Source organism: Monodon monoceros, unplaced genomic scaffold (genome assembly GCF_005190385.1).
Source record: "Monodon monoceros isolate NGI ecotype Baffin Bay Population unplaced genomic scaffold, NGI_Narwhal_1 Super_Scaffold_11, whole genome shotgun sequence".
NCBI classification, from domain to species: domain Eukaryota; kingdom Metazoa; phylum Chordata; class Mammalia; order Artiodactyla; family Monodontidae; genus Monodon; species Monodon monoceros.
This window is the reverse complement of record NW_021703767.1, coordinates 9582940-9600366: the sequence shown is the minus strand read 5'-3', so window position 1 is coordinate 9600366 and position 17427 is coordinate 9582940. Positions and strand designations below refer to the sequence as shown.

The 17427-nt window shown below is 37.4% G+C and overlaps 1 long non-coding RNA gene across 2 annotated transcripts in view; it reads right to left on the bottom strand.

The window, feature by feature from the left end:
• Positions 1 to 3287: 3287 nt before the first annotated feature.
• The window catches only part of LOC114890899, a 28873-nt gene continuing 14733 nt past the window's right edge, over positions 3288 to 17427 (bottom strand). For both annotated transcript variants that reach the window (XR_003792381.1, XR_003792382.1), the window contains exon 4: positions 3288 to 4088. This is a non-coding gene — a long non-coding RNA (uncharacterized LOC114890899). The remainder of the gene's footprint in view (positions 4089 to 17427) is intronic.

The following is a 17427-nucleotide window of genomic DNA, read 5'->3' as shown; positions in this document are numbered from 1 at the left end:
CTTGCTCAAAGACACAGAGCTTGTGTGATTTAAGCCAGAACTTGCCTTTTCCTCTGCTCTACCATCTCCTCAGGAAAAACAGGTCCATACTCTAAGCATTGGTGAGGCAGGGCATTACTGAAATAACCTATAATTATTGATCTACACAGACATTGGGAATGTCCCAGGCAGCCACTTCCTAGCCTACAGACCCTGATTTTGTTCGGGCACCAATGTGTCACTCTGGATGATTTAGTTGGTGTAACTGAATGGTGACAATCCCAATCGATTTAGCCAGTGATTGGTGGTTGCCACTTGACCTTGTTCTGACCAAAGAGATGTAAGAAATCTCTTCTGGATTTCCAGAAAAGATTCTTTCCTCCCTGACAAATAACACTTGCAGAGGAGAAAGCCCTTTTGCGCCAGCTCCTCCTGTCACAACACCTGACAGCCACAACACTGTCAGATGTGTGAGGACCCAATGGTTGGAGCAGTGGCAGCGTCTTGCGAGCATGAGTGGAAGGTGAGGGGCATTGCTCTCAGTGTAAGGGTGTCAGAATGAAAAAGAAAACAAGTTCAGGATTTGGAGTCATTGTTATGCCATCAAACCTACCCTGGGACCACCTACTTCCAGAGTTTTTGTAACGTAAATACGAGTTGTTATGCTCGAAACCTCTGTTAGTAAGTTTCCTATTGCTCCAGACACACCCCAACCGACAGAGTTATGAAGTCAAATCAAAATGCAATGTTGGGCTTCCCTGGTCGCGCAGTGGTTGAGAGTCCGCCTGCCGATGCAGGGGACACGGGTTTGTGCTCCAGTCCAGGAAGATCCCACATGCCGCGGAGCGGCTGGGCCCGTGAGCCATGGCCGCTGAGCCTGCGCGTCCGGAGCCTGTGCTCCGCAACGGGAGAGGCCACAGCAGTGAGAGGCCCGTGTACCGAAAAAAAAAAAAAAAAAAAATTATTAAAAAAAAAAATTTAATTGTATAATATTACAACAAAAGCTACTAACTTTAATCACAAGGCTTACTGCATTTTATTTTTAAATTTTTAATATTAATATGTAATTATTATAATAACTTAACCACTACAGAAATGCATAAAGCAAAAGTGAAACTTGTCCCAGAATTAAAATGTGCTGAAACTTCTTTTAATAATTAGAAACTTAATTTGTGTTTGAGCTTCATCCATGTTGTGTGTAGCAATAGTTCATTCCTTTTTATTAATGCAATAATTCATTTGTTTTTATTAATGAGTGGTATTTCATTGCACAAATATACCATAGTTTGTTTATTTTCCTGTTGATGGACATTTAGGATGTTTCCAGTTTGGGGCTGTTATGAATAATGTTTTTATCACTGTTCTTGGACAAATTATTTTAGCGGAACTTTTTCTTTTCCTCATTTCTCTGGGGTAGAGAGAACAGGCAAAATTAAGTTATCAGGTTGGAAATCAGAGCAGTGCCCCTAGGGGTGGCACAAAAGAACTTTCTGAGGTCATGGATATGTTCTATATTGTGACTGGTGTGGTAACTATGCAACTATATACATTTATCAAAACTCATCAAACTGTGCACTTTAATGTACATAAATCATACCTCATTTATAAAACTCATGAAAAAGAAAAAAGAGAAAACAACACAAAACAGTATGACATTGCAGTGGATAAAGAGAATCCATTACATTAGCATCAATTACAGCCACTTTCCTTCTTTTTTTCTTATGCTTTGCAATATCTTTATTTTACTAGAAAGCACTTAATATATTCATATAGATACATATCTCCTAAAGTATATACTTTATTTTATTTTTTTAAATTTTTATTGGAGTACAGTTGATTTAAAATGTTGTGTTATAGACAACTAACGAGAACATACTGTACAGCACAAGGAACTCTACTTAACGCACTGTGGTGACCTAAATGGGAAGGGAATCCAAAAAAGAGGGGATATACGTATATGCATAGCTGATTCATTTTGCTGTACAGTAGAAACTAACACAACATTGTAAAGCAACTATACTCCAATAAAAATTATTTTTTTAAATGTTGTGTTAGTTTCAGGTGTACAGTAAAGTGGATCAGGTATAAATAAACATATATCCACTCTTTTTTAGATTCTTTTCCCATATAGGTCATCACAGGGTATTGAGTAGAGTTCCCTGTGCTATGCAGTAGGTCCTTATTAGTTATCTATTTTAGACTTTTTTTTTTTTTGCGGTACGCGGGCCTCTCACTGTTGTGGCCTCTCCCGTTGTGGAGCACAGGCTCCGGACGCGCAGGCTCAGTGGCCATGGCTCATGGGCCCAGCTGCTCCGCGGCATGTGGGATCTTCCCGGACCGGGGCATGAACCCGTGTCCCCTGCATCGGCAGGCGGACTCTCAACCACTGCGCCACCAGGGAAGCCCTAGTTATCTATTTTACACATAGTAGTGTGTATATGTCAATCCCAATCTCCCAATTTATCCCTCCCTCCCTTTCCCCCTGGTAACCATAAGTTTGTTTTCTACATCTGTGACTCTATTTCTGTTTTGTAAATAGGTTCATCTGTACCATTTTTTAGATTCCACATACAAGGGATATCATATATTTGTCTTTCTCTGTCTGACCTACTTCACTCAGTATGATTTTCTTCTGTTCAACCCTAAACTGTAGACACCTGGAAGCTAAGAACCATGATTCTCAGATTTTCTTGAATCAAGGAGTCAAACTAAGCTTCTTCAAATTAAAAGCACACTTGCAGGCTTCCCCATGTTGCTGCAAATGGACCGGGGCACGAACCCTTGTCCCCTGCCTCGGCAGGCGGACTCTCAACCACTGCACCACCAGGGAAGCCCTGTTTTTGTTTTTTAATTGGAGTATAATTGCTTTACAATGTTGTGTTAGTTTCTGCTGTACAGTGAAGTGTATCAGCTATACGTATGCATATATCCCCTCCCTTCTGGACCTCCCTCCCTCATCCCACCCATCTAGGTCATCACAGAGCACGGAGCTGAGTTCCCTGTACTATACAGTAGGTTCCCACTAGCTAGCTATTTTATACATGGTAGTGTATTTATGTCAAACCTAATCTCCCAATTCATCCCACCCTCTCCTTCCTGCCCTGTGTCCACACGTCCATTCTCTATGTCTGCATTTCTATTCCTGCCTTGCAGATAGGTTCATCTGTACCAGTTTTCTAGATTCCACATATATAATGGAATATTACTCAGCCATAAAAAGAAATGAAATTGGGTCATTTGTAGAGATGTGGATGGGACCTAGAGTCTGTCATACAGAGTAAGTCAGAAAGAGAAAAACATGTCTTTTTTTTGTTAGTTTGTTTTGTTTTGGTTAATTATGAACCTTTTCAAGGATACATAATAGTTGAAAGTATTGTAGAGTGAACACGCATATAGCCACCATCTAGATCCTACCGTTGTTCACATGTTAATTTTGCTTCATCACATATCCACAACACATTCACACACAACTCCTTATTTTTCAGATGCATTGACAGTGCATATTTTAATTCAGCACTTCCACTGGTGGTCTCTTAGTCCCCTCCAGTACCAGGTAGTGGCTCCCCTAGAGGGCCAGTGCCCCAACTTGTTCTTGGAGTCTTCCAGATGACCACCCTAGAGCCCCTCCTCCAGCCCTCTGACAATTCTGTAAGCCCCTCACTCCATGTACAGTCTGTTCTGCCACAAGGCCTCTTCCTAAGACTCCAAAATAGCTCATGTAGGACTGGGAGTCAGGGGATGATGTTACAGTAACATGACAATTGTCTTGATTCATACACAGTTTTTTCTGAGCAAGAGGAACAGGAAAAGAAAAACCTTCAGCTCCACAACAGAATGCTTCTCAACTCTACCCTAAGAAAATTAAAGAGGATTGCCTGCACCCGCAGCTCCCTCCCCCAAGAAGAGATGCCCCCAGCCTTGCAAAGCTTTGCGCAGAATAGGTTGCTCTTCCTTCCAGGTTTGGAGTTTCCATCTGCATTTTCTCAGCCCAAAAGCCAGCATTTTCATTCGTCTTTATTCATTTTAAACATCCCAAGGCTAACTCCGGACACGTTCGGTCACCTGTCCAAGTGCCCTCTGAGGTTCAAATCATTGTTTTTGCTGGTGCCCTAGATGCAAAATGACATAAGTTTTGAGTGATCTGCACGGAACCTATATATTCTGTAATTATTAATTTTGAAGAACACGAAGTTGTGGGTTTTTTTTTTTAAGAACACAAAGTTTTTAAGGAACACAAATACTGGGTTACAGAAGAAATAACTAATTTTTAAAATTTTTTATTTTTTTTTAATTGAAGTATAGTTGATTTACAATGTTTTGTTAGTTTCTGGTGTACAACAAAGTGATTCAGTCTTTTTCTTTTAACATCTTTATTGGAGTATAATTGCTTTACAATGGTGTGTTAGTTTCTGCTGTATAACAAAGTGAATCAGCTATACATATACATATATCCCCATATCTCCTCCCTCTTGCGTCTCCCTCCCACCCTCCCTATCCCACCCCTCTAGGTGGTCACAAAGCACCGAGATTCAGTCTTATATATATGACTTTTTCTTCTTTTTTATATTCTTTTCCATTATGGTTTATTTCAGGGTATTGAATGTAGGTCGCTGTGCTATACAGTAGGACCTCGTTGTTTACTTATTTTATATATAGTAGTGTGTGACTGCTCATCCCAAACTCCTAATTTATCCCTCCCCCACCTTTCACTTCTGGTAAACAAAAGTTTGTTTGTTTTCTATGTCTGTGAGTGTGTTTCTATTTTGTAAATAAGTTCATTTTATCATATTTTAGATTCCACATATAAGTGATATCACATGGTATTTGTCTTTCTCTGGCTTATTTCACTTAGTATAATAATCTCTAGGTCTATCCATGTTGCTGCAAATGGCATTATTTCATTCTTTTTATGCCTAAGTAATATTCCATTGTGTCTGTGTGTGTGTGTGTATATATATATATATATATATATATATATATATATATATATACCACATCTTCTTTATCCATTCATCTGTCAAAGGACACTTAGGAAGCTTCTATGTTTTGGCTATTGTAAACAGTGCTGCCGTGAACATTGGGGTGCATGTATCTTTTCGAATTAGATTTTTCTCTGGATATATGTCCAGGAGTGGATTGCTGGATTATATGGTAACTCTATTATTAGTTTTTTGAAGAACCTCCAACTGTTTTCCACAGTGGCTGCACCAACTTACATTCCCACCAACAGTGCAAGAGGGTTCCCTTTTCTCCACACCCTCTCCAGCATTTATTAAGAAATAACTACTAAATCAATCTCTGCTTAACACAACTAGAGTCACTCCTGTCATCTGCAATTGAAATCCAACTGATACAGAAATAAAACCAGATCTCCCAACCCACTCCAGGCCCCAGAAATAATCACCAAAAATAGGTTTTTGGACCCTTCCACCTATGAGATCATATAGTACATGTTTTCTTATGCGGGACTCCACTTAACAGCATTAGTTGAGCAGTCTCTCCAATACCAGGACTTGTAGCCTACCTCACTGTCTGGATTTATCGTGATTTACTTAAACAAAATACCACCTGTGGACACTTGAGATACTTCAACTGTTTGCTATCATTAAAAACGCTATAATGAACATCTTTCAACACACCACTTTATGTACCCAGGAGAACATGGATGCAGGATACATTCCTAAATTCCAAAAGGAATATTCACTGTTGCCCGGCAGAGAGGATCCTCCATTGTATTCCCATCAAGGCAGTGTGTATACAAGCATCATCACGGGGCAATTTCAAATATGCTTTTGTTGTTGACTGTCTGATAAATGAGAAAAACTGGCATCTTGTTTTAATTTGAGATTCCTAATATTGAGAAATGTTGAACAGTTTTTGTTTACCAGGCATCTGCCACTTCTTTTCCTCTGTGGATTGCTTGCTCTTTTATTATAAATTGATTTGTAAATATTTTACATGGCAATGACATTTACCTTTTGTCCTATATATTTGAAAATGCTTTTGCTAGCTCACCATTTGTCTTATAGTATGTTTTCCATGCAGAAGTTTTCAACTTTTAAGTAAATTCATCGGTCTTTCCCATTATTTACCTCTGATTATTGTATCATGTTTATAAATTCCTTTTTCTTCCTAAGAATGGATATAGACAGGGATAGAGATTGAAAACTCTTTAGTAATAAAATGGCTTTGTGGTTAAACCTTTAGCTCATCTGAAATTTGTTTGGTATTTAGGAGTGGGATATTTTTAACCAAATGGGTAGTAAATTGAGCACATGTAATTTATTGAATTATCTTATTTTGCTGATAAAATGTCGCCTTAATGTACTTAGGGTTTTGTGTATTTGTGCTCCCCATAAATTATGAGCTATTTCTGGAATATTCTGTTCAATTGACATGTCTGTTCTTATTCCAGTTCCACCTGTATAGATATTGTAGGTAATGCTATAAAAAATTCCAATATTTAGTGGAGATAGTCTTACCCTCCAAATACTCTCCCCCAATCCCATTTTTAAAGAATTTTCAGGACTATTCTTAGATACTTATTTTTCCAGTTGAACGTTAGTATTAATTTTCAAGTTCCTGGGGCCGGGGTGGCGAGGGGGGGAGGGGGAAGAAGCTTGATTTAATTTTTAAAGGATTGACATCTTTAGACTACTGAATAATACTGAGTCTCCTTAACCAGTGACAAGCTATGTCCTCTATTCATGAGTCTTAATTTTTTTAATGTTCCTTAATGAGGCTTTTCCAGGGTTTTTTTCCCCATAAGCATTAAACAGGTCTTAAAAAGTTTATTCCTAGATAATTTATATTTTGCTGCAATCCGAGTGTGATATTTTTCACTGTATTTTCTAATGGCTTGTATGGTTCCTAATAGTTTCCATGAAGAGGTCAGTGTGACTCAGCTTAATTTAAGTTTACATATCTCTGTTAAGAATGCATCAAGGTTGGGCTTTGGCCTTGATATTCAAGAAAAATCTTTTCAGCCATTTGAGGTCCAAATAGCTGTATGACTGCAGTATCATTTCTGGCATCTCTAATCTTGTCTATGATCCATAAACCTGGGAGTGTAGTCATTTGCATCCTATCTAACCAGTGTTACAACATCAGTGATATCAACATGCCACGTGTGATGCTTAATTTTACGTGTCACCTTGACTGGGCTACGGGATGCCCAAATAGCTGGCAAACCATTATTTCTGGGTGCATCTGTGAGGGTGTTTCCAGAAGACATTAGCAGCTCAATCAGTAGCCTAAGTAAAGCACACTATGTCTCTCTTCCAGTGGGCATCATACAATCCACTGAGGGCTTGAATAGAACAAAAGGCAGAAGAAGGGTGAATTTGCCCTCTGCTTGAGCTGAGACATTTATCTTCTCTTTTCCTGGTTCTCAGGGCTTTAGTCTCTGGGACTTACACCATTGGTTCCCCTAGTTCTCAGGCCGTTGGGTTTGTAACCATACCTCTAGCCTTTCTGGGCCTCCAGCTTGCAGACAGCAGATGGTGGGACTTCCCACCCTCTATGATTGTATGCCTCAGTCTCTCCCAATAAAAGTCTTTGTATATATCTATATATATCTTATTGGTTCTGTTTCTCAGAAGAACCCTGACTCATACACCATGCTGTTTGGATTTGGATTCAATATCTGACAATTTACTTAATATAGGTAGGAGAAGAAAAAATTTCCTTACAGGCTTTATATGTTAAAATTCCATCAGCCAGTTTAAGGATAAATGAATATTTATTTTTTCAAGAGTACCTGCTATAAAGATTAATTATGACATTAAAAATGCATATTTTATGTTAAAATAATTATTAAGAATGTACTAATAGGGCTTCCCTGGTGGCGCAGTGGTTAAGAATCTGCCTGCCAATACAGGGGCATGGGTTCGAGCCCTGGTCTGGGAAGATCCCACATGCCATGGAGCAACTAAGCCCCTGTGCCACAACTACTGAGACTGCACTCTAGAGCCCATGCTCCACAGCAAGAGGAGCTACAATGAGAAGCCCACGTGCCGCAACAAAGAGTAGCCACTGCTCACCGCAACTAGAGAAAGCCCTCACGTGGCCAAAAAGACCCAACGCGGCCAAAAATAAATAAATAAAATAAATACATTTTTTAAAAAAAGAATGTACTAATAGTTAAATTAATGTGGAGAGGGGAAGATATCATGATACAACTATTAAGAGAATGTGTTACATAACATTCTAAAATCAAGAAACATTTATAGAAATTTAAAGAAACTTATAGAATACAGAAATTAGATTATATTGCAATTATAATCTGTGTACAATTGTTTGGTATGCTAGCCTTCATAGCATTAAGTAAAATATCTATTAGTGACTGTATTGAATTTTTAGTTATTTAGCACCATTTAGGCCATGAATCTTTCAAGAAAAGTCCATTTAAAAATTCTTAATATCTCGTCAGAATGAAATGCATAATGTCAATTTTGCTGGCTCAGAATTTCATAAGGGAAAAGAATCACACACATAATATTCATGAATAATTATCTGTGACTCAAAATAAAGATTTTAAGAATAGTTTTTAAAAAGAGAAAATATCACAGGAGAAAAGTCTTTCTCCTCTCTGAACCTTAATTGACAGTGAACATCTGCCTTATTTGATAAATATGCCTTCAGGGACTTTGCACTATGTCAAACTTTTAAAATATGACTAAGACTTTTATATTTTTTAAAATTTTTGTTTTGAAAAAACATTTCAGACCTAGAGAAAAGTTTCAAGAATAGTAAATACTGATACAACCTTTACCCAGCCCCTCATTCTCTCTCTCACCCTCTCCCTCTCCCTCTGTCTTCCCATCCCTTCCTCTTTCTCTCAGGGAATGGACCACGCTGGGAAGAAGGTCCAGACTAGGGGTAAGGGATTCAAGGGTTCTTATTCTGGATCTGCCTGAAAAAAGCAGCAAAACTTAGATGTCTCTGTTTACCTCTACAGATCTCTATTTCTTCATCCTGATGATCAAGAGTTTGTACTGAAATCTCAAGGTTCATTTATCATTTGCTATGATCTGTAATGATTGTATAAATACAGTTGTCCCTCTGTATCCATGGGGGTTCCAGAAGCCCCAAGAATACCAAAATTCACAGATGTTCAAGTCCCTTATAGGAAATGGTGTAGTATTTGCGTATAACCTACGCACATCTCCTGTACACTTTAAGTCATTTCTAGATTCCTTATAATACTTAATACAATGTAAATGCTACGTCAATACTTGTAGATACAGTGTAATTGGTAGGTAAATAGTTGCCAGCACACAGCAAATTCAAGTTTTGCTTTGGGGAACTTTCTGGAATGTTCTGGTAATATTTTTGATCTGTGGTTGGTCGAATCCATGGATGCAGGATCCATGGATATGGAAGGAAGGCCATACTGTGAGAGAATAAACAATAGAGTGCAAGACTTGGAACCCTTCAGGAAAGTATGAAGAAAGCAAGCTGAAAGGTGGAAAGTGGTAGATGCTTAGAATAATAAGAAACAATCTTTCTAGAATAGTGTTTTCCTAATCTTTGGGAAAGTTAAGAAAACAACTCCTTGCTTTCAAACACTAACTTGGGAGGAAAAAAGTCCCATCTGTCTGCCAGTGACTAAATATCAACACAAAGTACAGTAAACCTCATTAATTTTCCCTAATTGGGTGGAAAGTTTTGAAAAAGTCTGAAGTAGAGAAACATTTTCACAAAATTCAGCTTAATTTCAAGCTCATATGGCAACAAGGATGACAGGGCCCCCAAGGAAAGGAAAGAGCATACTGTCTTAGAGAATTTTTAATAATAGATTTTTAAAGAAACATTAGGAATTAGAACATTCATTGTTTCACAGAAGCGTTCAATTTCAAAGAGGGTTTACAAGTGTTTAGAAACATTCGTTGGCCTTCAGCCTTATAAAAACTATGTATTTCCCTTGTTTGTACTTTTAATTTGCTTGGCAAACCCTTCCTCTACTTCTAGCCCTAATGTATCAATGCATTTCACCAGCATTTTAAATTTATCCCGGATTCTGAGTTAGTGGATTTCTCATTGGCCAGGGTCATATAGCTCTTTTCTAAAAATCCTCAATACTTTTAAGCTCCCAGGAAACGCACCTGTCAATATGGCATGTGCGTTCTCTCATTTTCTTAAAAGCAGGAACTAGGTTTCATTTCTCACCCTTGATTCTAAAGCAGTTGGAGAGCTTGAAAGAGAAGGGGGCCGTCAACAGAGCGCAAATAAATCTAATCGTGGTGAAAAGGTGATGAAAGACTTGTGCTTACATTTCCTCAATTTGTTCTTAAAATAATCCTTGACACACTCTTTGATTAAGGACCAACTCTTGCTTTTCCAAGGCTGGGGTCATAGAGATCAGGAACAAAAGACACAGTAATTTTAAAACACATATTTGAGCAATTAGCTCCCACCTTTTCCTCTCCATATTTCCAAAGATTTAATAAGTAGCTAAATTGGCCTCTTTGAATTCTGCTTCTGCTCCTTTCCGCAGCCCACTCTCTAACAGGTACACTGCTGAGTGAGTAGTAGACTGGTTAAGAGGAATGACTTGAGAAAAGCTTAACTGAAAATACCACCACCAGCCACTTAAGGCCTATGAGTGTTTCTAGCAGAACTAACAGCTCAGGCATGGATTGAAAGGGAAAATAATATATATGAGTAATATTGGGAGGAGGAAGGACTAAAACTGGGGAGTGTGACAGATGCTATCAATGTCACACCAGAGTCCCGAGACACTCGCTGTCCATACCATGATCCATACCTGCAACTCACCTCCTCCACCATGGATTTCTCTCTCACAGTGTAAGGAAGACCGGAAGTGGTAGAGAATTAATGCCCCTGGATCAGCTCTCAGCCCATAACAAATGGGAATTAGAGGATAAATAGTCAACTGTCTCCCCTGTAGGGTGGGACAGCTCTGAAAGCACATTCTACTCTGTCTCTCAAAGACAAATCTTGCAAACAAGGCATTGACCACTCTTTGTTCTGGAGTACCTTGTCATGAATGTTTGTATAGCAAACAGCCTTGGAAGATAGAGATAATATCTTCTTCTGGAACAAAGGGTAAGAATGCTTGCTGCTCATTATGTAAGATTTGGGTTCCTTAAGTACAAGGTTTCAACCCACTGATTGCATAAACAAAATCTAGGCCCATCTGCACTATACCCATGGTATAAGGGGACAAGGAGAACCAACACAGTGATGCTCACACTGCTTGCTGCGCCATATATAATGAAGTCATTTGTCTCTGATGTAGGGGTCTCATACCTTCTGCCAGCATCCATGAAACTGTGTTAGGCCAACATGCTAGCTTGAAAGTATGGTGGAGCTCTCAGACCCCACTGATCTCACACCATAGAACATGACCAACTGCAGGACTGAATTTGAATTTGGTCTAAATTTGAATTTGGTCTAAATTAGAATAATCATTTTCTGACAAAATGTATTTTAAAAAATTTATTTTGCTATATTGTTCAGACAGGATCCTAATGAAAGTTGAATATTTTGAGAAATAGATCTCCAGGGTTTCTCTGGTCACCAAACTTGAAGGTTGAGCCACCCAAAGCTCTTAGCTGCTGGCAGATATACTAGAGGCTACAGAGTTAGTACACTCATTCTCTCAAATAGTGAAGTTGTTCAAAGATCCAGGAGACAAGTACAGCTCCTTCCTCTGAGACTTAAAAGACAGAATATTGGGAATTCCAAGTGTAACAGTCAAACACAATGAATTCACCACTTTTGTTTCTTGCTTGTGGAACTGTGGGTCAATGTATATTTTGTTGGTTAGTTCACTTATTTGTTACACCATACAAAAGTCAATCTCCTTAAGCATATGCATTAAAATGACAATGGAGAAAAAAAGTACAATTAATGGTGAAAAGAAGAAAAGTTACTGAGGCATTTGCAGGTTGGGAGGGAAGGAAAAGCATGTGGCTAACACTGGGATTAGCAATAAGTTTGAAGTCCAAAGGGTTTTCATATTCACTCACAGGTGGATAAAAGGGTATGAGTATCCCCATGTACAGAAGAGAAAGAGGAACTGTTGCCAAGTTCATCAGCTCTCTGCAGCTCCATGGAGAACAGTAAGCTTTATTTTACAGATCACTGAGAATGAATCAGGACTTGTCATAGCTTAAGAACCCTGGTTTGCTTTAACTAAATACGTATATATTGTATATTACATATATAAATTATAATGTAACATCATATTGTTACATTATTATGTAATGATAAACATTAGAATCATGTTAGAATTATATATGTAGCATACATATTTTAGTAACATATGTAGCTAACTTTAGTAACTTCAGTATAGTAATTTCAGAAAAAGCTCTTTCTAGACTAGCCATAAAAATAAAGGCTTACTTTACTATTACTGGTTCTCTGTATTGTACTTAAACTTACTTTACTATTACTGGTTCTCTGTATTGTACTTAAACTTCTACAGTTGTGTGTCAGTTATAAAACATACCATTAAGATAACATTGAAAAGGTTATATTAGTAAACTGCACTATAAGTATGATAACCTTCAGTTCAAATCAGAGACCAAAAAGATCCAAAGCTAGGGAAATAATTTCACCCTTACTTAATATGTTTTTCAGATTAATCTAAGAATGACACCAAAAGGCCAAGATAAGAAATGCAGGCAGTGAATGCAAGCAAAATATTTTTTTAAAAGACCATTTTAATATTGGAAATCAACATACCCATGTAAGTGATCAAATAGTAGGAATTAATGATGTCCTAAAAAACTTCCATTTTCCATCATTTTATTGGTTTGAGGGCTTTTAGTTTCAAGCAGAAATAAAATGAGCTTCCTTCCCTGAAGATATAATAGTCGTTGTCTGGCCTGATTTTGACACTGATTTTATAAGTTATTTGTAGAAGAACAAACATCTTCAAACAGACAGTTCCTTACTGAGCACCTGTGATACACCAGGCGTTGTGCTCAGGGGTGGATTCAAAGAAGAAAAATGTCCTTGAAGGGCTCAAAATCAGACACGTATTTTTTTAAGCTAAAAAATAAACATGTGACTTAGTTTTTGTCCAAAGGGCCTGCAAATTGGAATTTATCCAAATTCCCTGAAAAATAGAAACCTAGGGAGGAATTAAGACAAGGTTTTATCCAGCATGTTATCTACACATTCTTAACTATGGTAGGAGCCTCCAATTTTCCCCACTAGCATGGGAAGAGAAAAGATACTAAAAGTTCTTACTTCCACACACTTCTTTTCGTGTCTCCCCCTAATATAGTTGCTTCATTTCTTGAAATTCCTGCTATTTTATTAGTCCCGTGTGAGGAAAATGGAGGTCAAAGCCAAGAGTCTCTCAAGATGAGGTAAAAGGAGGGAGTTGGACTCCATGTAGCCCAGTCCAGAGCTTGAGGACAGAAGACTGAGCTAACAATAAAGTGGGTCCCTTTGCCTGGAGGGTTCTTAATGTTAAAGACAGACTGTGAAGAGCTAGATGATTTTGCAGGTATATTCCACAAACTGTCCTCTTTTATACAAATGATTCCAGGGAGGGCTCCCCACTTAAATTTATCAGGCTGGTATAACCTAGGCACCAAAACTGGACAAGGACATTAAAAGAAAAAAGTGCTATAGGTCAATCCATCTTATGATCATTAATGCAAGAATTCTAAATAAAACATTGGTAACCTAAATCCAGCAGGCTATTAAATAATTACATCATGGCCATGTATGGCTTATCACAGGACTACAGATTAGATTAACATTAGAAAATCTACAAATATAATTCACAACATATTACAGGAGAAAAGCTATATGATTATCAAAATATTCAGAAAAACACAAAAGTAAAATTCAATACCTTTCTGGATAACAAAACAAATACCCTAAACAAGTTAAGGATGGAAGGAACCCCTTTAACTTGATCAATGGAATCAACATAAATCATACACAATGGTGAAGAATTAATAACATTCCCTTAAAAGAACCAAAACAAGTCAGGAACAAGAAACAATGCCTACTCTCACTGCTTTTATTTAAAATTGTACCAGCAATCCTAGCCAGCACAATAAGGCACGAAAAAGAAATAATCGATATAAGCATTGGAAATGAAGAAATAAAATTGTCATTATTTGTAGACTAAAGAATTATTTACGTAAAAAAAAGTTCAAGAGAGCTTACAACTTATTAGAGAAAAGAAACAGTGGTAGAAAAATAGACCAAATGAACAGATTAGGGAAATTTACAACAGACCAACATATCCATGTGCACTTCATATATGAGAGAGGTGCTAATATAAACCAGAAAGAAAGAATGAACTATTCAAACAATGTTCTGGGCTGACTGACTACACATTCGTAAAAACATCTTTGCCTCATGCCAGATTCAAAAATAAATTCCAGATGTATTTAAAATCTAAAGATTTTTTTAACTTAACATTTATGGAAGAAAAAATAGAGAATAGTTTTAGAACCTCAGGATAGAGAATCACTTCTAAACCAAGACAAAAGATGACAAGGAAAGAAGGAATGATACATTTTTTGCTACATTAAAATTAAAAACCTTTGTATGACACCATAAACAGAGTGAAATCTATAAGCCAAATACTGGAAAAGACAGCACAAATACCTGCAAAGGAGATTTTCCTGTAGGTCCTGTTGGCCAGAAATGGGACAGATGACCAATCATTGCTTATCTGTAGGAGCTTAGGGAAGACCTGCCCTCATTTCTTGGGACATTGTCACCTCACACCTCAACCAAATCAGGACACTTTTAATAAGAAAGAAAGGAGGGAAATGTTGGTTGGATAAGCAAACTATTACATCTGCTAAAGACAGCTCACAGGCAACTGACAGAAGAGTAAACCAGAATGATTAATAAACCAATGAAAAGTTCTGGGCTTCACTAGCAATCAGAGGAATACAATTTAATGGTTGGGGGAGGAAGAGAGAGACAGAGAGAGAATATCATAAAACCATCAGATTGAAAAAATTCTAAAACATGTAATAACACCACAATATTGGGGTTTGAAGAGGCCCATCTCCACTTAAATGCCTTGTAAGCCTCTCAGTATTCAAACCCAAACTGCTTCCTACAAACCCTTCTTTCCCCCAGTCAATGGCACCACCAACAACTTAAGGGGAAGACTTGAGTCATCCTTAACTACTGTCATAGCTTCATGGCTCATATCCAGTCACCCTGACATACTTGTAGGTCCTTCTTTTCTGTTTCCACAGTGCTAAAACCCATTTCCACTACCTGGTGGATGTCCTCATCACTTCCTGTATGAAAATCCTCTACATCCTCTTAACCCATCTTTTTGCTTCCTATCTTGCTGCCTTCCAACCACTATTCAGCAGGTAATGGAGCTGTCTCTCCATGCTTAAATGCTCCCAATAGCCATTGTTATAAAGATCAAGATGAAATGCCAGATGGGACGTCCCTTAAAGATCTTTCTATACCTCTTCCAGCCCCATCTACAGGCCTCTCTAGGAGTCCACACCTTCCTATTGGGTTCAATTTTCTTTTCCCCAAGTACATTCATTAAGAGTTATTTTAGTGAGGATCTCTGAGCAGTAAATTCATCTAGCATTTGTATTAAATTGTTTTTATTTGCTTTCATCTTTGAATGATTATTTATTCCATGTTCATTGTTATTATCCCTCAGCACTTTGAGGGCCAAGGAAGGCCACTAATGATGGCACCCAGGACACAGACCAGTGATGCAGAGTCAAAAAAAAAAGAAATGACTTGCCTTCCTTCTAATTTCTGTCTGACCAGCCTTACTTATAAAACAGAGTGTACTTCCCAAAGAGAACTTCTCCATACTCTAATCAACAACTTTGCTTTGCTTATCTCTGACAACACAAGGCTCTTCCCAAAAAAACCCCAAAAAACTAAAAACAAAAAAAGAAAACAGCAAGGGGGACACCGTCCTGACGATCTTTGTAAGGTAAGAAAAGTTCAGAAATACTCTTGCACCTTGCCATACTTTAGAGGCTGTGATGCCTAGCTTTCTATGATTATAAAAAAAAAATTTATAAGTTAAAAAAATGTTAAACTTTCTATTTTAATTCTAGATGTAAGATCCAGACATGAGATTCAATGCTCAGGACACTGAGGCTAACTTATTTCTGTAAAATAAGTCATTTCAGCTAGTAAGCTGAAAGGAAATGTATGTTACTCATTAGATTACCAGTACCCCCATATCAGCACTACTGGGTAATTCTTTTTCATCTCTAAAACACCAATATTTGTGCCTAATTTAATTGATTTATGCCAAAGATGCAGGTGAAAATTGTTTTGAGTTTTATTACATTACTCAACTATTAGCTTAGTGTTTCAGAGAGGAAGAAAAAATGTTTTGAAAAAATAAAAAGAGATCCAGGTGCCCACTGGCCAAAAGAAAACACACCAAGGAGTGGCATGCACATACAGGCTTCTGGGTACAAGTTTAAATCAAATTTTCTTAGGAGAGGCAGACATTGCTTATATTTTACAAAGGATATATTTGACCTAAACATGCATAAAACATAGGTGATCATATTCTAAACAACCTAAAAATATTAACTCATTTCCCCCTTATTTGGCATTTCCTTTGGCACTTTTGTATGCAATCTGAAATCCACTGTAAAGCACTTGACATACATACATACAGTCTCATATGTGCCCTCTTGAAATGTGAATGTATATAAGCCATGTCTCAATGTAAGCTGACTACAAATTCTTTTCAGGCAAAGACCATGATTTTTGTCGTTATTCTTTCCTAATTATTAAAAATATCTCAAAATACCCACTTTGGTGCTGTGTTTAGATTTATATGATAGATTTGCTTTCCCCTAATGCTGTACTTCTTTTACCACCAGGACTTTGCATGTGGTTTATCTGGAACATTCATCTCATCCTTCAAGAAGTAGACATTAAAAATATGGTTAAAAGATATTATGAGAAACTTTATGACAGTAAACTTGACAATTTATATGAAATGAACACATTCCTTGACAATCACGTCTTACCAAAGCTGACACACAAAGAAAGAGAGAATATGAATAGCTCTATATTTATCTAAGAAATTGAATCTGTAAATAAAAATATTTCCACAAAGAAAATTCTAGGTCCAGATGGCTGCACCTGTGATCTCTTTTAAATATGTAAGGAAGAAATGACATCCGTCATACACAAAACCTTTCAGAGAACAGAAAAAGTCCAGCTTAACCATGATATCAAAATCCACAAGGGCATTACAAAATAAAGAAATTATACATCAAATTCACTTATCAGGTACAAAATCCTGAACAAACTATTTGCAAACTAAATTTAATAATGTATAGAAATGGAAAATACATTATGGTAAATTTGGGTTTATCCTAGGAAGGCAAAGTTGGATTAATATTAGAAAATTCATATAATTAACTGCATTAACAGATTAAACATGAAATCATCATATGGTCCTTCCAATAGATGCAGAAA